The sequence below is a fragment of the Schistocerca gregaria genome, chromosome 6 (genome assembly GCF_023897955.1).
Source record: "Schistocerca gregaria isolate iqSchGreg1 chromosome 6, iqSchGreg1.2, whole genome shotgun sequence".
Taxonomy (NCBI): Eukaryota; Metazoa; Arthropoda; class Insecta; order Orthoptera; family Acrididae; genus Schistocerca; species Schistocerca gregaria.
In genome coordinates, this window is record NC_064925.1 from 496,325,059 (window position 1) to 496,349,069 (window position 24,011).

General features: G+C 40.8%; 1 protein-coding gene across 5 annotated transcripts in view; it reads left to right on the forward strand.

The window, feature by feature from the left end:
- LOC126278110 (protein EFR3 homolog cmp44E) overlaps window positions 1-24,011 on the forward strand; it is a 96,592-nt gene that overhangs the window by 28,663 nt on the left and 43,918 nt on the right. The gene's annotated exons all lie outside the window — the stretch shown is intronic.

Consider the following 24,011-nt stretch of genomic DNA (forward strand, 5'->3'; position numbering starts at 1 on the left):
TGAGAACAGATTCTAACCCAGCCTACTCACTGTACCTGGCCCCATATGACTTTTTTCATTACCGAGTATGAAAAGAACTCTGAAAGGGAACCATTTTCAAGGTGTAGAAGAAATGGGGAGAAAATCACTGGAGGCCCTAAACAGCATAACTTCATACAAGTTAAAAAACTGTTTCGACCAACTGAAATAACAGTGGGACAAGTGTATTATGTCTGATGAACACTATTTCAGAGGTGTTTAAATTTTGTAAATGCTCCTTCAAATACACAGTACATTATTTTTGGGTCCCCTTTTCGTAGTACAGATGTTGTCTCATCATTGCTATGTAGCTAACCCACCAGGAATATAAGAACAGAAAATTTGTTTAAATGATGGATAAGAGCAAAGAGAGGAGAATGAAAGGAAAGGAAAAGCAGCTGAAAAGTGTACAAGATGGTACAAGTTGGACATGGGTTGAATGGAAGTATGGATCATCAAGTGCAAATGAAGATCATAAAATCCAAGGAAATGTCTGCGTTTATTGCAGATGTGGCTTATGATGGGACCTTTCAGGAAGGATTATTAGTTGTCCCATATGTCAGTCACAATGGCAACAGGGGCTACAAGTTTAGACAATTTTAAAGGAACAGTGTTATTACAGGGTCAAAAACTAAATGTATAGCAAAAGGCGAGTGCAAGATACAAGAGAGACCTAGGCAGGGACAGATGTCATACAGCTGTCTGCACTGGAGCAGATCCAAATCACAAGAGGACAGAGGCAGGAGGCATAAAGCCATCTGCCCTCTAAGAGGCATCAGACTCCAGACAGTGAAATTCAGAAGCATCTCTCTGCAGGCAAACATGGGAGGCAGTTGCACGGCCTAGTCCCATGGTTCCTGACTGGTTATTCAGAGAAAAGTGGACTGTGTAATGTCTTAGTACTGCCTTTGGACTTTTGGTCTGTCGATTCATCATGCTTATAGCAGATTCTGTAGTTGGCTGTAATGACTGTGTATTGGATGTAAAATCTTAGCGAGGTAGAGAAACAATGAAAATTATTAATTTCTTGAGGTCTATGGTGTGCCTGACAGCTTTGGTTGTACATACCATTACTGGGGGATGTACAACCCTTTCCCTCTTTCAGAAAGCCCATGGTACTGGCATGAAGAAGTCCTGTTACGGACTTGTATACTAAGAGGTAACAGAGTTTGGTAATATTTGAATTTGCTTTACATTAGAATATAAGAAATATGATAAACTGTGCACATAAAATAATTATTTTCTGGGCTGTACAATAGCCAGTTTTGCTGGTGTCATTTTTCAGATCTAGTGATTGCTAATGAGGCAGGTCTGTTGAATAAAATGGTTAAAGAGAAACAATAGCTGCAACAGTTTTGTTAAAGAGCCAAGTCCATGGGGAAAGTATTAAAGATTGATATGATACTTGAATACTGACAGCTAACTGTAGTAATTGATATTTTAATTTAATTGCCTTAGTTAATATTAATTAAAAACTTAGCAATAAGGAGCATATAGAACAGAATAAAATATGAAAGTCAATGCATTTTTCATGAACAAATACCAAGTTATAATATTATAAGTAGGATTAATTTTAAAGATTAAATCCAATATTAAATGTAGGGGTTGGATAAAAATATGGAATCACCATGAGACATGCATGCTAGAACATAAATGTAGATTCTAGACAAGCCTGCAGGTTGCACAGTTGTGTTTGACTGCAACGGCATCTGTGCAATGTCCTCAATACATTGCAAGTGTCAACTGTGGTCAGAACAAGGTTCTGTGTACTTGTGAGTGTATTATGTCAGAGCTAAGTGGCTTCAAATGTGGGCAAATTTTTGGTCCGCTTACAGTGGGTGTTTCCATAACCAAGGTAATCGAAGTGCTTCGTGTTTCAAGAAGCACTGTATTGGCAGATTTTTGCCACATACATGGAAAGTGGAGAAACATCAGTCAATAATTCACAGTGTGGACGAAATTGTGTGTTGAGTGACTCTGATGGACAGTCATTGATTTTGATTCTACACAGAGTACGTGAAAGAACTTGCCCCTCTTCTAACAGCCGTGTACTGCAAGTCTCTAGAGGAACAGAAGGTTCCAAATGATTGGAAAAGAGCACAGGTAGTTCCAGTCTTCAAGAAGGGTCGTCGTGCAGATGCGCAAAACTATAGGCCTATATCTCTGACATCGATCTGTTGTAGAATTTTAGGACATGTTTTTTGCTCACGTATCATGTCTTTTCTGGAAACCCAGAATCTACTCTACAGAAATCAACATGGATTCTGGAAACAACGATCGTGTGAGACCCAACTCGCTTTATTTGTTCATGAGACCCAGAAAATACTAGATACAGGCTACCAGGTATATGCCATTTTCCTTGACTTCTGGAAGGCGTTCGATACAATTCCGTGCTGTTGCCTGATAAACAAAGTGAGAGCCTGCGGAATATCAGATCAGCTGTGTGGCTGGATTGAAGATGTTTTTAGCAACCAGAACACAGCATGTTGTTCTCAATAGAGAGAAGTCTACAGATGTTAAAGTAACCTCTGGCGTGCCAAAGGGGAGTGTTATGGGACCATTGCTTTTCACAATATATGTAAATGACCTAGTAGATAGTGTCGGAAGTTCCATGCGGCTTTTTGCAGATGATGCTGTAGTATACAGAGAAGTTGCAGCATTAGAAAATTGCAGTGAAATGCAGGAAGATATGCAGCAGATAGGCACTTGGTGCAGGGAGTGGAACTGACCCTTAATATAGACAAATGTAATGTACTGCAAATACATAGAAAGAAGGATCCTTTATTGTATGATAGCAGAACAGACACTGGTAGCAGTTACTTCTGTAAAATATCTGGGAGTATGCATATGGAACGATTTGAAGTGGAATGATCATATAAAATCAATTGTTGGTAAGGCGGGTGCCAAGTTGAGATTCATTGGGAGAGTCCTTAGAAAATGTAGCCCATCAACAAAGGAGGTGGCTTACAAAACACTCGTTCGACTTATACTTGAGTATTGTTCATCAGTGTGGGTTGACAGAGGAGATAGAGAAGATCCAAAGAAGAATGGTGTGTTTTGTCACAGGGTTATTTGGTAAGGGTGATAGCATTACGGAGATGTTTAGCAAACTCAGGTGGCAGACTCTGCTAGAGAGGCACTCTGCATCGCGGTGTAGCTTGATGTCCAGGTTTCGAGAGGGTGCATTTCTGGATGAGGCATCAAATACATTATATACTTATACCTCCTGAGGAGATCACGAATGTAAAATTAGAGAGATTTGAGCACGCATGGAGGCTTTCCTGCAGTCGTTCTCCCGGGAACCATAAGCGACTGGAACAGGAAAGGGAGATAATGACAGTGGCACGTGAATTGCCCTCCGCCACAGACCGTTGGGTGGCTTGCAGAGTATAAATGTAGATGTAGATGTTGATGCATAGTAATGAAAAATAAGAAAACAACAGCGGGAAAGGTAACTGTAGAACTGAAAGTTCACACTCACAAACCTTCTCAGCATCAAGATAACACAAAGGGAACACCTTAAGAAGGGAGTTGCAGGGTGATCTGGTTTTCTAAAACCAGTCATCAGTTCTGCAAATGATCATAACAGAAAAACGCGGAATCATAAAACCTGGACTGTAGAGTATAACATTTCAGCTCCTCAACACCAAATTAAAACGTTCCACTTCAATTTGTTTGCACTTATAGCGATCCCAGCTTCCTCAACCAAATTAAAACGTTGCATTAGGAGGTGTCTGCTTCGTGCAAAAGGCCTTGAGTTCATATTGATGACAACAAGTAATTCTTCATTACAGACGTTTATTTACAAACAGAACTGACAGACTTCACAGACTCAACAACTGACTCTCCGAGCTAACCGCATTGCATATCCGAACTGGCCACTGACTACTCCTAGGTGTCTTAATATCTTTCCAAACAATGAGAGTCTTTGACAATGTTTTGTTTACAATACGATAGCAATTCACGACTTAAAACTAAATTAGACATTACAGAATTTTAGTACAGATTAAAGTAAGTAAAAGGATCAGTACATATAAATTCTTACAAGCATAATTTCCAAATAGATTTTATAACATTTTTCTACCAGCTTCTGGATAACCTTCACCAGATTTGTACCGATGTTTCCAGAAATATCTTGACATTTGATTCTGGATATTTCTTGAGTGATTTAGAACAACTATTTATATGTGAAATGATTTAAATCGTGTTTCAAAACGTAAATAAATCTTTTTAGCAATATTTCTTGATACAAATCGTCTTTCGAAATTAGGTTATGAAACAGTTTTCACAAGTTTTCGTATTTTTGCGATCATAATATAGAATTTCTCCATAGAAAGTTCCAGAAGTGTGCATTAAACGTTCATTTACAGACTTTCTCTTTAGCTGGTGAGTTTTTAAAAGTATCTTGTCCATATTATACGAAATAATTTAGCTCAAAACTAATATATATTTACATTAATTCTATTTTAGTTCTTTCTGTGCAAAATGTCCTAATATTGACACAGTACAACATTTAAACATCACCAAAGTTTCCCTTTACATTTTGCATATCTGTATCGACATCCCCTAAAAGTCTACAGTATCGAATACTTCAATATGTCCCAATATGTCCTGTAATGTTACAAGAGCAATCAAAGACTGTCGTTTGGTCAGATAAGTCTTGTTTCACGCTGTTTCCAGCTTCGGGCTGAGCTTACGTCCCATAGGTGAAATGAAATGTCAGGGGTTAGGTGATGATTTGGGCAGCCATATCATGGTATTCCATGGTCCTCATGGTTACTCTGCAAGATTGTATTATTGCCAAGGATTATATGACCATTTTGGCTGATCAGGCCCATCTCATTGATACAATGTTAGTTCCCCAATGGTGGTGCTGTGTTCCAAGATGACAGGGCCCCTGCTCATAAGGCTCACATCATCCAGGACTGGTTTCGTGAGCACGAGGATGAATTATTGAATTATTGCATCTCCCTTGGCCACCGCAGTTGCCAGATCTCAATATTATTGAGCCATTGTGGTTGACTTAGGAGATAAGAGTACTTGATCACTTTGCACGTCCTTCATCAGTGCCTGAACTTGCTGCTATTTTGTAGAAAAAATGGTATAAGATTCTCTTAAAAACCATACAGAACCTGTATTTGTCCATTCTGAGATGACTGGAAGCTGTTTTGAATGCCAACGGTTTTTCTGCAACATATTAGGCATGGTAATGTGTTGTGTTGTATATCTTCCTCAACTGCATTTACACAGTTAAAAATGATCAAACCCAGATGAAGTGTTTGGTGAATAGCATGAACTGCTGTGGTAGTTACAGCAGAATCATCAACATCCTTTGCCATGCAGTGAATAAAAAGAAATCAACTGTCAATTCCAATTTTAGTTCAAAAACAAGTTTATCTCTCTTAACTAACATAGCGTTCTTGCTATGGCAATATGCTGAGTTCAATTAGTGAACAGTATTTGTGTAAAATGCACAGACATTTATAAATGTGGGCAAATGCTCAGAGTAAATGCCTGGGCAAATGTTCAAAATTCATAAATGCCCAGGCATTTATGCATTTTAAAGATTAATTGATAAGCGGCACTTATAGAAAAAAATTTAAGCCAATATTTCTAATTGGTAAAGGTGTTTTGCAATACTACTGTTTTAGTGGTTGAGTAACCAAGTTGAAAAAGCTTCTCGAGAGTTAGGCGAGAGTTATTAGGAAAAATAAATTGGACTATAAACATGACATTTTACATCTTTAATGAGGTCAGTTCTTGGAAGCAAGGGGGGAGGGGTGGCTACTGTACTGTAGGTAGATCAGCTACAGAAAAAAACTCTCTGCCTATTGACCTGCTGCAGGCACCTAAGGGTTAAATGTATTTTTCTCCTTCAAGCTGGGAATAAAAGTACAAGTTTCTAAACTGCTCATTAATCAGAAAAGTATAACATGTGAGTTAAATGTAAGTACCAACTTAAATTCTAGTTAAACAGTATATCATACACTGAAGAGCCAAAGAAACTGGTACACCTGCCTAATATCGTATGGGGCCTCTGCAAACACACACAAGTGCCACAACATGACATGGCATGGACTCGACTAATGTCTGAAGTAGTGTTGGAGGGTATTGACACAATGAATCCTGCAGTGTTGTCCATAAATCCGTAAGAGTATGAGGGCATGGAGATCTCTTCTGAACAGCACATTGTAAGGCACCCCAATATGCTCAATAATGTTCATGTCTGGGGAGTTTTGTGGCCAGCAGAAGTGTTTAAACACAGAAGAGTGTTCTTGGAGCCACTCTGTAGCAATTATGGATGTGTGGGGTATCTTATTAAAGTTCTGGAATTGCCCAAGTCTGTCAGAATGCCCAATGGACATGAACAGATACAGGTGATCAGACAGGATGCTTACGTATGTGTTACCTGTCAGAGTCATATCTAGACATATCAGGGGTCACAAATCACTCCAACCGCATACGCACCATCTCATTACAGAGCCTCTACCAGCTTGAACTGTCTCCTGCTGACATGCAGGGTCCACGGATCCATGAGGTTGTCTCCATAACTGTGTAGATCCATCTGCTTGATACAATTTGAAATGAGACTCGTCCAACCAGTCAACATGTTTCCATTCATCAACAGTCCAATGTCAGTGTTGACAGGCCCAGGCAAGGCGTAAAGCTTAGTGTCATGCAGTTGTCAAGGGTACACAAGTGGGCCATCGGCTCTGAAAGCCAATATCGATGATGTTTCGTTGAATGGTTCACATACTGACACTTGTTGATGGCCTGGCATTGGAATCTGCAGCAATTTGCAGAAGGGTTTATACTTCTGTCATGTTGAAGATTCTCTTCAGTCGTCATTGGTCCCTCTTGTAGGATATTTTTGTGGCTGCAGTGATGTCGGAGATTTGATGTTTTACTGGATTCCTAATATTCATGGTACACTCGTGAAATGGTCCTACAGGAAAATCCCCACTTCATCACTACCTCGGAGATGCTGTGTCTCATCGCTCATGCTGACTGTAACACCACGTCCAAACTCACTCACATCTTGATAACCTGCCATTGTAGCAGCAGTAGCCGATCTAACAACTGCACCAGACACTCATTGCCTTATAGGCATTGCTGACCGCAGCACCGTATTATGCCTGTTTACATATATCAGTTTTTTTTGCCACTTCAGTATATAAAAGTAGTCATTTTTTTAAAATCCTAGTCAAAATGCAAAATAGTACTGTAAACATTATATAGAGGAAAGAAAAGAATATACCCAGTTTCAAAACACAGCTGAAATGGTTAAGAACTTACTTCCATACATGACACAGTGCAGGATAGAAATTGCATGTGGCTGGGAACTGTCAAACATCATTCTAAGGCACATGTCAACAAAAACCATGTGAAGGCAAGGTGGCAGACGGTGGGTAGAAGACTGTGTTAAGTCACTAAAGCCATGATGACTGCCAAAGAAGAGTAGGAGGTAGGGATGTAGTCCTCATGTCAGTAAGCTATGCCTCTGTGGGAGGGGAGGTGTAAGGGAGATACTGCTATATGTCCAGTGACTCTCACAGTGTGGCATGTTCCTGCGTGTGCAGTTGACATTGCGTCCATGACTGCAGGATACAGTCCACACTTGAGACATTGTAATACAGTGGATGGACAGCTTCCCGCCCATTCATGAATACCAGCACAATTACAAAATGTTCACCATCCAACAATATTTTCTGAGATCAATTTTGCATATGAATTGAAAACTCTTCACCGCGAACAATATTAGTTTCACATGGGGGCATAGTGAGTTTCTGTGTTAAGTCAAAGTAAATACAAAATAATTCAAACAATGGAAACTCTAGGTAGGAATATGAACAATGTAGGAAAAGACATAGTGCTAATTATAGTAAAGAAGACGTGTCAAGTTGCATACAGGACCACGCGAAGAGGATGGAAGAGAAGGTGCTAGTGCTGAGAAGGAACGAAGATAGGGTGTAGTGGCTCTGAGTACAAATCGTGAAGATATCACAACCACGCTAGGTGTTTGGTGTTTTGGGAGGCTAGGAGGCTGCCATGCAAATGACCATGGCTGTGCCGCAGATTTGTTTATAAACCTACCTTCAACCGAAAAGTATTTGTGGGTTAGGATAAAATTAGTAAGGTGTATGAGGAATGAGGTAGTGGGTTTGGAGTCTGAAAGACATTTGGAAAATTAGTGTTCAATAGCGGTGAGACCATGGGCTTGAGGGATGCTGGTGTATGTGGAGGTGGCGTCAACAGTGATGAATAGAGACCCAAGAGATAAAGGGGTGGGGATGGTGGAGAGTTGTTGAAGGAATTGGTTGGTGTATTTGATATGGGAGGCTAGATTATGGGCAGTTGGTTGGAGGTTTTTGTCCATGATGGTCAAAATTCTTTCAACGAGGCACAATAACCAGCCTCAATGGGGTGTCCAGGATTGTTGGGTTTGTGAATTTTGGGGAGCATGTAGAAGGTGTCATAGGGGTGAGAAGGGAAATAGATTCAGGGAAGATGTTCTGAGAAGGGCCTAAGGATTTAAGCAGGGATTGGAGTTTGTGATGGACTTTTAGGATGGGATCAGATAAAGTTAATAGGTGGAAGAGTCAGACAATTGGCAGAGACCTTCTGCCAGGTAGTCACTGCAATTCATAACAACAACAGTAGAACTTTTGTCTGCAGATAGGCTGATTAGGTCAGGATTTGTTTTGAGTTTGTGTATGGCTGTTCTTTCTTCTATTGAAAGGTTGGTGTTCTGAAGAAGGTACCTGGGGAATGTTGGGGAGGCTAAGTTGGAGGTAAGAAATTCCTGGAAGGTGACGAGCAGGTGGTTAGGACAGAGAGGGCAGGATCACGGTTGGATGGTGGTATGAACTGGAAGAGGCAGGGTTCAATGTTGGAATTGCCTGCTTGGTTTTACAAAAGATACAACAATGGTGTCATATTCTCCAGCTGTTGTACTCAGCTAAACAAGATGCGTAGTGATGGAAAAATTGATGAAGATACAGGCTCTCAGAAAACACCAGGTGTTATAGTGTTTTACAGGCACACAAATGGTGGTTTTGGTTGGAGGGATTGGCTGCAAAGAAGTGCTTCCATTGCAGGAATCAGGAGAAGGAGAGTAAGTCTTTGACAGGTCCAGCATGGTTAAATTTGGATGTAGGGCTAAAGGTGAAGCCTGTGTATAGGACTGAAACTTCTGTGGAACTGAGGGTTTTAGTTGAAAGGTTAACAACAGTGTTATGGGAATGTTTTGGCTCTGGATTTGGAAGAGAGTTGGTAGGAGGTTTTGGGGGATGTGTGCAAGTTGAAAAGATCAGCTAGGAAGGGTTTAACTGCTGTGAGTGGTGGATGAGGAGGAACACTGTGGGTGGGATAGGGCTTTGATAGTAGTGCCCAGAAGTCCAGTAGGACATCAGCAGGTTGGATAACTTATGGAGATGGTGTCTGGAATTCTCCTCCAGATTCTGGAGAACAGGGGTTTCAATTTCAGAGACGTGATGTATGGAGCAGGGATTGCAGAGTAGTAGTATCTCGTGGAGGAAGCAGAGAAGATTCTAGGATGCCTGGGCCATGGAGATGGGTTGTTGTAGTACCAGGTTTGTGAGGGCCAAGGATTGGGGGAATCTGAAGAGGTGTAGGTCATTGTGAAAGGAGGGGTGGAATCCAGAGCAAGGGTCCAGTGTGGCAGAAATGATGTAAAGGAAAGAGGAATGATGCAGAAATGGGCAAAACAGGTGGTGATGGTTGTGAGAGGAACTGGATAAGTGAAAAGACTCATAAAGATGCATAAATAATTTGTAAAGACACACACAAACACAAACAGACTTGTAAAAATATTCACAGATACATGCAAATATGCACAAATACATAAAAATATCCAAAAATATGCACAGATACATGAAAATATGCACAAACATATAAAATATGCACAAACACATATAATATGCAAAAATACATGAAATCACTTGCAACCACATTCAAAATGTGCACAAATACTGTAAAAACATTCAGAAATGTGGATGAAAAGTAACGATGAGGTATGGGAGTATGTGTATGTTGCAATAAGTGAAGAGAGAGGGAAGGGGGATGGGATAGGTTAAGGATCAAAAGACTGCGTGGCACAGGCAGATGTGGAAAAGAAAATGCTAAAGTATGTCAGGATGAGGGATGAAATAGGATCAGTAGGAACAAATATAATTACAACCTAGGGGCATTAGATACCGCATCAGTGATCAATGCGGTTACAAAACCTGTGTTGTGCATGGATGATCATTGATACAGTGTGGCTCAGAAGTAGATACAGTTTGGAAGGCAGTGAATAAACACAAGAAAGAAGAGAAAGAACAAACACCGAGAAGAGTAATGCTATATAGGAGATTAACAAAGGAAAGCAACACATTGTTGTAGGATGAAAGAAAGCCATTCAGCAAAAATCAAACAATGGAAACTCCAGGTAGGAATGACAACAATTTAAGACAAGATACACTCCTGGAAATTGAAATAAGAACACCGTGAATTCATTGTCCCAGGAAGGGGAAACTTTATTGACACATTCCTGGGGTCAGATACATCACATGATCACACTGACAGAACCACAGGCACATAGACACAGGCAACAGAGCATGCACAATGTCGTCACTAGTACAGTGTATATCCACCTTTCGCAGCAATGCAGGCTGCTATTCTCCCATGGAGACGATCGTAGAGATGCTGGATGTAGTCCTGTGGAACGGCATGCCATGCCATTTCCACCTGGCGCCTCAGTTGGACCAACGTTCGTACTGGACATGCAGACCGCGTGAGACGACGCTTCATCCAGTCCCAAACATGCTCAATGGGGAACAGATCCGGAGATCTTGCTGGCCAGGGTAGTTCACGTACATCTTCTAGAGCACGTTGGGTGGCACGGGATACATGCGGACGTGCATTGTCCTGTTGGAACAGCAAGTTCCCTTGCCGGTCTAGGAATGGTAGAACGATGGGTTCGATGACAGCTTGGATGTACCGTGCACTATTCAGTGTCCCCTCGACGATCACCAGAGGTGTACGGCCAGTGTAGGAGATCGCTCCCCACACCATGATGCTGGGTGTTGGCCATGTGTGCCTCGGTTGTATGCAGTCCTGATTGTGGCGCTCACCTGCACGGCGCCAAACACGCGTACGACCATCATTGGCACCAAGGCAGAAGCGACTCTCATCGCTGAAGACGACACGTCTCCATTCGTCCCTCCATTCACACCTGTCGCGACACCACTGGAGGCGGGCTGCACAATGTTGGGGCGTGAGCGGAAGACGGCCTAACGGTGTGCGGGACCGTAGCCCAGCTTCATGGAGACGGTTGCGAATGGTCCTCGCCAATACCCTAGGAGCAACAGTGTCCCTAATTTGCTGGGAAGTGGCGGTACGGTCCCCTACGGCACTGCGTAGGATCCTACGGTCTTGGCATGCATCCGTGCGTCGCTGCGGTCCGGTCCCAGGTCGATGGGCACGTGCACCTTCCGCTGACCACTGGCGACAACATCGATGTACTGTGGAGACCTCATGCCCCACGTGTTGAGCAATTCGGCGGTACGTCCACCCGGCCTCCCGCATGCCCACTGTACACCCTCACTCAAAGTCCGTCAGCTGCACATACGGTTCACGTCCACTCTGTCGCGGCATGCTACCAGTGTTAAAGACTGCGATGGAGCTCCATATGCCACGGCAAACTGGCTGACACTGACGGCGGCGGACCCCAAATGCTGCGCAGCTAGCGCCATTCGACAGCCAACACCACGGTTCCTGGTGTGTCCGCTGTGCCGTGCGTGTGATCATTCCTTGTACAGCCCTCTCGCAGTGTCCGGAGCAAATATGGTGGGTCTGACACACCGGTGTCAATGTGTTCTTTTTTCCATTTCGAGGAGTGTAGATTGGTACTTACTGTAAAGAAGAGGCTTCAAGTTGCATACAGGAACAATTAAGACACTCACATAAAGTTTTTGGCCACAGCCTTCAGCAGTAAAACACACACACACACACACACACACACACACACACACACACACACACACACACACACACACACACGACTGCCAACTCCAGCATCTCGGGCCAGAATGCAGCATCAGATGGTATGCAAGTATCAGTCTGGAGGGGGCAGAGGAGGAGTAGGGATACTAGTGTATAGCTGGGAAGAGAGACTAATGCTGTCTGCTAGAATGTGCAGAGACTAGACTGCCAACAGGCGCAGTGTCAGGAGGTTGTGGGGCAGGAAGGTGGGGAAAGAAAGGAGGATAAAAGGAGAGGAGAGGAGAATGACAGGCAGATGCATTGGCAAAGGGCTGCAAGGTGGGAGACGAGAATGGGGAGGAGGTAATAGGACGGAGGTGGTGGAAACTGTTGGATGCAGGCTGTGGGGGCAGTATGTTACCGTAGGTTGTGGCTGGGATAATTATGGGAGCAGAGAATGTGTTGTAAGGATAACTCTCGTGTGTGCAGTTCAGAAACTCTGGTAGTGGAGGGAAGGATCCAGATGGCTCGGGGAGTGAAGCAGCAATTTTAATCAAGTGTGTTGTGTTCAGCTGCATGTTGTGCCACAGGGTGGTCTACTTTGCTCTTGGCCACAGTGTGGAATTGGCCGTTCATCCTGGTGGACAGCTGGTTGGTAGTCACACCAATATATTTGTGTATTTTTACACAGTTTCACAAAATTTATCGTATTTTTGCAAATTTGTGTGTGTTTCTGCACCTCTTTACAAATTATTTATGCATCTTTTCACTTATCCAGCTCTTCTCACTACCATCACCACCTATTTTCACCATTTCTCCGCCATTCCCTTTCCTTTGCCCCATTCCTGCCACAGTGGACTCTTACTGCATCTTTCTGCACCAATTCAGAATAGTATCCCTTTCCCTGTCTAAAATGGTGTCCCACATCCTGTTTCTCAAATGGTGCCTAAACCAAGGAATCCCCTCCCCCCCAAATGGCCTAACTGTAAAGATTCCTTTCTCTGGATCCCACCTATCCTTTCACAATGACCTACACCTTTTCAGATTCCCCTAGTCCCTGACCCTCACAAACCTGTACTACAAAAACCCATGTTCATGCACAGGCATCCTAGAACCACCTCTGCTCCCTTCACAAGATACTACTCCTCTGCAATCCCTGCTCCATACACCACATCTCTGAAACTGAATTCCTTGTTATCCAAATCCTGGAGGAGCATCCCAGACACCACCTCCATAAGTTATGGAGCCTGCTGACGTCCTACTGTTGCCTTTGGGCACTACCATCTAACCCTATTGCACCTACAGTGTTCCTCCCTGTCCACACCTCATAGTGGCTAAATCCTGCCTAGTTGATCTTTTCAACTTGCCACATCCTCCATCAAATCTAGAGCAAAAGCATCTCCATAACACTGTTGTTAAACTTTCCATCAAAACCCTCATCTCCACAGAAGTTTCAGTCCTATCCGAAGGCCTCACTTTTAGCCTTACATCCAAATTTAACCATGCTGGACTTGTCAAAGACATACACTTCTTTCCTTGATCCCTGCATTGAGAGGGCTACTTCACTGCCAATCCCTCCAACCAAAACCACACCAATTCCAACATTGAACCCTACCTCTTCCAATTTCTACCGCCATCTAACCATGATCCTGCACCCTCCCACCCAACTACCTGTTCGTCACCTTCCAGGAATTCCTTATCTCCAGCTTAGCCTCACCATTCTTCCCCAGATCCCATCCTCAGAGCACTAACCTTTCAGTAGAAAAAAGAACAGCCACACTCAACCTCAAAATAAATCCTGACCTAATCATCCTAATTGCAGGCAAATGTTCCACCACTGTCGTTATGAATCACATTGATTACGTGGCAGAAGGGCTCTGCCAGTTATATGACTCTTCCACCTATAAACGCTGCCAGAGTGATCCTGTCCCAGAAGTCCAACACAAACTCCAATCCCTGCTTAAAGCCTTATGCCCTTCTCAGAACAACTCCCCTGAATCTATTTCCCTCCTCACCCCTACGACACCCCACACACCCACCTTCTACATGCTCCCCAAAATCCACAAACCCAATAATCCTGGACACCCCATTGTGGCTGGTTATTGTGCCCCCATTGAAAGAATTTCGGCCCTCATTGATGAAAACCTCCAACTAGTTGCTCGTAATCTGGCCTCCCACGTCAAAGACACCAACCACTTCCCTCACTGAATCTCCACCATCCCCACCCCTTTACTTCAGGGATCCTAGCTCGTCACTGTTGAAGCCACCTCCCTGTACAACAACATGTGTCATGCCCATATTCTTACATTTCCCAACACCCTTCAGACTCCAAACCCACTACCTCATTCCCCATACACCTTACTAACTTTGTCCTAACTCACTACTACTTCTCATCTGAAGGGAGGTGTGTAAAAAAATCTGCAGCATAGCCATGGGCCCCCGCATGGCACCTCTCTTTGCCAACCTCTTTATGGACCATCTAGAGGGAAGCTTCTTAGATCCCCGAAAACACCAAAACTGTAGTCTGGTTCAGGTTCATTGACCACATCTCCATTATCTGGACTCAGGATCACAACACCCTATCTTATTTCCTTCACAGCACGTGCACCTTCTCTCCCATCTGCTTCCTGTGGGCCTCCTCAACCCAGTGTGTTACCACCTCCTCTCTGATGGCTTCATCTGCTCCCCTGTCCACATTAAAACCATCAACCACCAACAATACCTGCATTTTAACAGGTGCCATCCCTTTCAACCCAAAAAATCCCTCCCATAACCTAGCTGCCCAGTTATGGTATACCTACAGTGACAAAAACTCTTTTTCTCAGTATGCTGATGGTCTCACCAAAACCTTCACAGACATGCAATATCTCTAAGACTTATTCCGCAGACAGATCTCCCATGCCATTTCCCCTACACCCCCAATCATCCCACCATCCCCAAGAACCAGCCACAAAGGAGTGTCCCCTTCATCACCCAGTACCACAGTGGACTGGGACAACTAAACCACATCCTTTACCAGGGCTTTTATTACATATCTTCATGCCCTGAAACGAGGGATATCCTACCCGAGATACATCCCACCCCTCCTACAGTGCTGTTCCATTGACCATCCAACCTCCACAGCATCCTGCTCCACTCCTATGCCACTCCCAGTCCCAACGTCTCGCTATGAAGGAGGATCAGGTAGTGATAGTGGGTGGAGCAGGGAATAGTCTTGATAGGGACTGGGAATATGATGTAGGTGGTGACATGATAAAGGTAGCTACTGAAACTGGTGGCACTAATGTGCATTTTGTGCAACTGTTTCAGCGTCATGATCAGCCTCATCTCAATGCAGCTGTTAGGCATGTTAACACGGGGCTGGAGAGAATGCTGATGGCAGAGGGCATGGGTCACATTGCAGTGGTGCCAGTCGAGTCTATCAGTAGGTCGGCTTTCACTAGGTATGGCCTGCACCTCAAAAGGTATGGAAAGGGGAGGCTGGCTAAGCTTATAGGTGACAGTGTAGTGGGTGGTGGTGGGATCACTCATGTAAGAATTCCTGTAGTAGTTGATGTTAGAGCTGCACCTTTTTTAGACTGAAGCCAGCTGCTTAAAGGAAGTCCCTCTATCTAAAGGCTTACCTTCAGAGGACATCATGTTTCCAGGTAGAGAAGGAATTAGCATATTTCATCAAAATATAAGAAGTTTTAGAGATAAAGTTAGTGAACTGCTTATAGAGGTTGACTCTGAAATTACTGGTTTATTGTAGCACTACTTAAATAATTTGACAATTCAGAGGCTTCATTTACCAGGATACAGATTAGCTGACTTTTTTCAAGGAGTTCCTTGTGGGGTGGGGGAGTGGCCATGTACGTAAAATAGACAGTATTCCATTTGAGTACATAGACATATCATGGCACTGCACTGAACAGATATTTGAATGTTGTGCAGGGGCAGTTGAATTTAGTAAAACTAAACTTCTAATTGCTGTTGTTTATAGGTCCCCTAATTCTGACTTCAGAGCATTTCTGCTCAAGCTAGAGAGGGTTCTTGATTCACTTTATAGGAAGTACCAGAAATTTGTTACATGTGGTGACTTCAATATTAATTTTTTATATGTTGGTGCAAGAAAAAGGATGTTGGTAGATATCAAAATTCATATGATCTGATGTAGATTGTGTTTTTTCCAACCAGGATACAAGGGAACAGTAGCACAGCCATAGATAATATTTTTATTCATTCTTCATTACTAGATGGCTGTTCTTTTAGTAAAACGGTGAATGGCCTTTCATTCCACGATGCACAAATTTTAACACCAAAAGGCTTTTGTACTTGGACAAATATCACACATAATAATAGACTATGTAGGAAAGTTAATCAACAGCAATACAGAGTTTTTTTAAACTTCATCAAGGAACAAGAGTGGAAGGATGTTTGTAGTGCCGATAACATAGATGGCAAATATAATGCTTTCCTTAACACATTTCTTTCGCTCTTTGAGAGTTGCTTTCCATTAGAACGGTCTAAACAGGGTACTAGCAGTAAAAGGCAACCCCGGGTGGCTGACTAGTGGGCTCAAGCTACAACACCCCATTACAAACAGTACTGTAAGGTGCTTAAAATATTATTAATAAGGCAAAGAGTGTGTGGTATGCAAATAGAACCGCTAATTCACAGGATAAAATTGAAACCATATGATCAGTTGTGAGGGAAGTGTCTGATCAGCTGCACAAGGTTGACGAAATAAAAGTCAGTTTGTAGTAAAAATATTACTGTTACTGATAAATCAGATATATGTACAGTATTTGACAATCATTTTCTGAACATTGCTGGTGAATTAAATAAAAATTTAGTTTCTATGGGGAATCATATAACTCTCTTGGCAAACACCTTTTTGAGATTGATGTCTGAAATACTCCTCTGTGATACAGACAAGAGGGAGACTGGGTCAATATAAATATAAGACCAAGGACTCTCATAGATATGATGGAGTGCCTAGCAGATAATTGAAGTATTGTGCTTCTCATGTTAACCCTGTATTTAGCCATATTTGTAATGTTTCCTTTAGGATTGGTCAGTTTCCTGAATGATTAACGTACTCAGTAGTAAAACTGCTTGATAAAAAGGGAGAAAGGGATAATGTAAATAATTTTAGACCTATTTCTATGCCATCATTGTTTGCCAATGTTATTGGAAAGGATAACTGATCATTTTATATCACACAATTTGCTATCAAAGGTACAGTTCAGCTTCAGAAGTCATTTAACAACTGAAAATGCTACATTCTCTTTTCTCTGTGGGGTACTGGATGGATTAAACAAAAGGTTTTGAACACTAGGCATATTTTTTGATTTAACTAAGGCATCTGATTGTGCTGATCACAAAATATTGCTCCAGAAGTTAGACCATTACAAAATACGGGGAGTAGCTCACAATTGGTTCACCTCTTACTTTAGCAACAGACAGCAAAAGGTCATTATTTATATAAATGCTATGACCTGTGGTGTTACGGGTAACTCTAAAATATTTGTGTTTGCTGATGACACTAGCTTGGTAGTAAAGGATGTTGTGTGCAAATCACAGTTAGTCTCCATTTTTACAGCTTCTAACACACAATTCAATAAAACCTGACATTTTAATTTCACAGAATTGACATGTGAGTAGTGAAACTTAACAATTCAAATTTCTAGGTGTTCATATAGACAGTAAACTGTCGTGGAAAGTGCACATTCAGGATCTTGTTCAGAGACTTAATGCGGCCATTTTTACTATTTCAACGGTATCTGAAGTAAGTGATCATTCGACATGGAAATTAGTCTACTTTGCTTATCTTCATTCGCTTATGTTATATGATTTATATTTTGGGGTAACTCTTCCCATTCTAAAAGGATATTTTTGGCTCAGAAACAGACGGTTCGGGCAATAAGTGGTGTAAAATCATGAACCTCTGTTTGACCCCTGTTCACGAGTCTGGAAATTTTGACATTGGCCTCTCAATACATGTATTCCTTACTGTCATTTCTTGTTAACAATATTAGCTTATTCACAAGAATAAGCAGCTTTCACTCAGTTGATTCTTGACAGAAATCAAACCTGCATTTGGATGAGACATCTTCACTTTTATGCAGAAAGGTGTGCAGTATACTGCTGCATCCATTTTCAGTAAGCTACCACAAGAATTCAAAAATCGTAGCAGTAATGCATGCGCTTTCAAATTGAAACTGAAGAGTTTCCTCATGGGTCACTCCTTCTATTCTGTCAAGGAGTTCCTTAAAAAATTAAGCTGATTCTGTTGTATTGTTGATTGCATTTACTTAAACTTATGGCTTGACATTTCTTGGGTTCATAAACATTTTATTTTTATTTGTTATTACTTTTACATTGTAATTTCATGTACTGACACGTTCCATGACCTTGGAGATTTGCTCCTCAATTTGGTCCTACGGAACTTGACATGTAAACAAATAAAAAGTGAATAGCCACTGCCAAACTGTGACCAACAGCAAAGTAGACCACCCTGTGGTGAAACATGCATCTGAACATAACATACCTGATTTCAATGGCTGCTTCACTACCCGAGCCGTCTGGATCCTACCCTCCACCACCAGCTTTTCTGAAATGTGCTGACGGGAGTTATCCTTACAACACATTATCCACTCCTGTAATTATCCTGGCCTCAACCTACAGTAACAAACTGTCCCCACACCCTCCATCCTATATATCCTCCCCATTCTCATCTCCCACCCTATTTATTTCTAGCCCTCTGCCAACGCATCTACCAGTCTTTGCCTCCCCTTTTTTGCTTCTTTTTTTCTCCACCTCCCTGCCCCACAACCTCCAGACACTGTGCCTGTTGGCAGTATAGTTCCTGCACACTCCACCAGATAATGTTTTTCTGTCTCCCCTCCCATACACTTCATCCCTTGCCCTTCTGTGCCTCCTCCAGATTGCAGCTTGAATCCCATGTGAAGTTGTATTCGCAGCCGAAAGCTCCTTTCCTGTCTGCAAGTAAATATGAAATTTGGAAGATGTTGTTTATCATCTTTGCAACTTGTAACCTACATTGAAAACACAGCAGAGATACATCAATGTCAACAAATTTGTTAAACAAGAAAGTATTGAGATGTGCTAAAGAATATTGTGACTTGAATTTGAGATACATTATATCACTTAGTCAATTGGGCAGGGACAGAGTACATGTTAATTTTATTGAACAATGGCACAAGAAAGCTTAGACTGACATCAGCATTACAACGAAATGCAGAAGTGAAAGAACCATCCATTCATAAGTCGTAACAGACATAAAAACTAAAGATATGTGCAGTATTTTCAGTTTTTATGTGTTACACTTTGAAAGAAAGATCAGAAATAGATATTTCAAAACAGGTGACTGCCTTGATTTAAACTGCAGAGCAATGCACCATTAGCTATATAGAAAGCATTGAGAATTTCAGGTGTAATTATCTATATGAAATACTGAAAATGTAATTAAACTATAGATTCTGCAGAAAGGTGGACTTAACGTTCAACATTTAATAGCTAGTCCCACCTTGTGGCTTATTTTGTTTCGCTGTGGAATATCTTGCAAGGTAACATCTGTCTCCTCACTGCCAGTAGATCAGGCTAAAAGAATGACTTTAATTCCTTAACATAAAATCCCGAGTAATCTTGTTTTTACCATTTTTACAGAAGCTTAAAATTCTGAGTATACCAGGCAACTTAATAACAAACTTTTGAAAAAATAAAACCTCGCCTACAATTGTTTCAGCGCTAACAGTCAAATATTCGACCATTAGTAAGCATCCAATTGTACTTTTGTAGCCTGGCTGCTGTGTTTTGGTTGAGATGGTTGCAACTAGACATTGCCTTTACTATATGCAGCTGTGAATACTCTACAAAAAATGTGAGCTTTCACCCTCTTTCCTGTATTGTTCAGAATCAGAATCTTAATATTATTGTCTCATAACATACACACACAAATAATTGGTTTAAAGGAGAGAAGACTTGTCAATATATATAATGTATCAGGGATACATATAATGTGTCAAACAATTAACAAAAACAATCTTACAAATTTGTTTAGAACTCTATAAAGAAATCTTCATCATTTAAAAATTCCATAAGTAAGTAATAACATTTTTGCACTAGGATGGCATGTAAACATATCTTCAGTAAACTTCATTCCATACTATGAAAGATTTTGATTTTTAATTTATTATAAATTTTCATAGTAAATTCCACCCTTAAATTTGTGAGAGGAGTGAAGCATTTTAATTACCACTGACGCTGAGTGAGTATAAAATATACAGTTTTTGTAGTTCTGTCTATAATTGTACATTGGTAATAGTGAATTCTCAATCATACCATCAGAGCGACTTAGTGGTTTGGGCCTGCATCATTCAGAGGCATGAAGATGAGTGAAAACTAAATATTTCACTCACAGTTAATAAAAGGTCACGTAATAACTTAGTTGCTCCATATAATGAACTTTGATATCACCAGGATTGTAGCTTCAGAAAGTCCCAGCATTTGAAGTTGCTGATGTACAAATTTTTAAATAAAACACAGAGTATATCACTTTTCTTGTTTTATATTATGACTGATTTGGGTGTGCATTGCTGAGATATACATTTCTTGTCTGACACTCTCCGAAAGAGGCTCACAATGTGACAAACCAGCTGGGATATTTTGACTTCCCCTCTAGTTTTGCCATCTGCCTACTTAAATTTGTTTTTTAAAGTTTAACTAATTACCATTAACATACATGAATATAGCCTGTGTTTTCAAAAAACAGAAAGTTTGGCCCCCAGTTTTAAAGAATATAACACCAGATTGAATTTTGTGCTTAGTTTTATGTGTGTAATTGATATTCTAATTTATTTTGATTATAATACTTCCATTATCGAGTGAAATCAGTGATTGTTTCGTGACTTAAATTCTATTGTTGACATACAAACAGATATAAATTCTGTACTAATTATAAAACATTTGAAGGAACAACTAATAGTATTCTTAAAGGATTTATTTGTCTCTATTTGAAAATATGTTAGCAATTCCAGCCCTTAATTAATTCCAAAGCAATTAACAGGTTTTTTTTCAAAAGTATTGTTTGCATAACAATATTTGTTAATTTCATCATTCAAACAAATAATTCGGCCTAACTCCTGTAGGAGAAGAAACTGTTAAAAAGAACCAATTTTTCAATGTATTCAGTTAATTTAATGAGTTAAGTTTTAATTGTAATTTCTGTAAATTTAGCTCCAAACAATGTGTTGTTTCAGCACCTATAATTGTGAGAATATGTAAGGGCCCGAATTTGGGTCCCAAGGCAGTCAGTCCATGACCGAGTTTCAGACGAGAAACCTGTGTTGGTTAGAACAACAACACTCTATCAATGTAACTGTGAAATAAGTGTAACACAATCAGGCTATTTGTTAAAACAATGACAGTGTCTGTTCCATACGTACCCAATTACTCCAGAAGAACTGTGAATTATATGGGTATGTTATTCCTGCTTGTAGATATTCAACAGTAAACTATTGTAGCAGTATGTGGTTGTTCACATGAAAACTATTAATGAGGCTTATCAAAAGTTAAACAATAGTGCACTGGCCATATTAAATGTGTATATGGGAGAGGAAGGGGGGAGGGGTTGTGAAAAGTGAAAGTAAACAACTGTGAAACCCAAACATGTCACCTGTCAGCTACATAATTTAAAATAGTCCATGTTTGACTTCCACTCTCAAAATTTTCAGCCAGTATAGCAATGCAGTATGTCGACACTGAGGAAACCGTCACAACACCAACAGCTTCAGAAAGACCGTAATGCAGACTCACTCTCTGCCTCTGACTGTCTCGCTTCAACTTACTACTGCCTGTGTGGCTCATGTGCCATTTCCTTTTACATAAAACTAAATAACTGAATTCATTGTTAAATGTAGAATCTACAAAGTAACAATTAAAAGTCATGAGATGATTTATGTTACTTGCACCAAAAATGTGCCACATATTGTCCTACATGTTCTGATCTATAGTTTGGAAAAGTTTAATTACAGATACAATTTCAATGAATTTGACAGTACAACAATTTAAATTACATTTTAGTAAATTATAAACAAATCACTTTTAATAAAATATTGTTAAGGGTATTTTGGATAGCTCTCGAGTAGAGCTATCATTTAAAATAATCATAATGAATAAATATCATAACTTTTCAGAAATAGAGCAGAGGTAAAGTTTCAAGAATATGTGATGCAACATGGCTGTATAGTTCATGTCATGAAATTTAAAGGTTGAGTCATTAACAAATAGCTTACTCCCCTTTGTTGCTAATATAAATTGGATTACAAATTAATGTGAAACTTAATCTGAGATTGTAAACTCCCTTGCACTAATATTTAAATGGCAGTTTACGACTGGAACTAGGTATGGACATAACAGCATAAAGTCCAGAAAGTTAAAAATTCGAACTAAATTGATGTCTTAAGAGCATGTTGACATGAGGAAGGAATTTCAGCTAGGGATGAAAAGATAGTTCCATTTCAGTAGCCATGTAATGAGGAGTCCAGGATTAGAGTTTTAGTCTGTGAAATGACAACATGAGATTAGCTTTCTTTGTTGTGTCGTGTTGTTGTTGTTGTGGTCTTCAGTCCTGAAACTGGTTTGATGCAGCTCTCCATGCTACTCTATCCTGTGCAAGCTGCTTCATCTCCCAGTACCTACTGCAACCTACGTCCTTCTGAATCTGCTTAGTATAGTCATCTCTTGGTCTCCCTCTTCGATTTTTACCCTCCACACTGCCCTCCAATACTAAATTGGTGAACCCTTGATGCCTCAGAACATGTCCTACCAACCGATCCCTTCTTCTGGTCAAGTTGTGCCACAAACTTCTCTTCTCCCCAATCCTATTCAATTCTTCCTCATTAGTTATGTGATCTACCCATCTAATTTTCAGCATTCTTCTGTAGCACCACATTTCGAAAGCTTCTATTCTCTTCTTGTCCAAATTATTTATCGTCCAAGATTCACTTCCATACATGGCTACACTCCATACAAATACTTTCAGAAATGACTTCCTGACACTTTAATCTATACTCGATGTTAAGAAACTTCTCTTCTTCAGAAACGCTTTCCTTGCCATTGCCAGTCTACATTTTATATCCTCTCTACTTCGACCATCATCAGTTATTTTGCTCCCCAAATAGCAAAACTCCTTTACTACTTTAAGTGTCTCATTTCCTAATCTAATTTCCTCAGCATCATCCGACTTAATTCGACTACATTCCATTATCCTCTTTTTGCTTTTGTTGATGTTCATCTTATATACTCCTCTCAAGACACTGTCCATTCCATTCAACTGCTCTTCCAAGTCCTTTGCTGTCTCCGACAGAATTAAGATGTCATCGGCGAACCTCAAACTTTTTATTTCTTCTCCATGGACTTTAATACCTACTCCGAATTTTTCTTTTGTTTCCTTTACTGCTTGCTCAATATACAGATTGAATAACATCGGGGATAGACTACAGCCCTGTCTCACTCCCTTCCCAACCACTGCTTGCCTTTCATATCCCTCGACTCTTATAACTGCCATCTGGTTTCTGTACAAATTGTAGATAGCTTTCACTCCCTGATTTTACCCCTGCCACCTTCAGAATTTGAAAGAGAGTATTCCAGTCAACATTGTCAAAAGCTTTCTCTAAGTGTACAAATGCTAGAAACGTAGGTTTGCCCTTCCTTAATCTAGCTTCTAAGATAAGTCGTAGGGTCAGTATTGCCTCACGTGTTACAACATTTCTACGGAATCCAAACTGATCTTCCCCGAGGTCGGCTTCTACTACTTTTTCCATTCGTCTGTAAATAATTGGCATTAGTATTTTGCAGCTGTGACTTATTAAACTGATAGTTTGGTAATTTTCACATCTGTCAACACCTGCTTTCTTTGGGATTGGAATTATTATATTCTTCTTGAAGTCTAAAGGTATTTCGCCTGTGTCATACACCTTGCTCACCTGATGGTATAGCTTTGT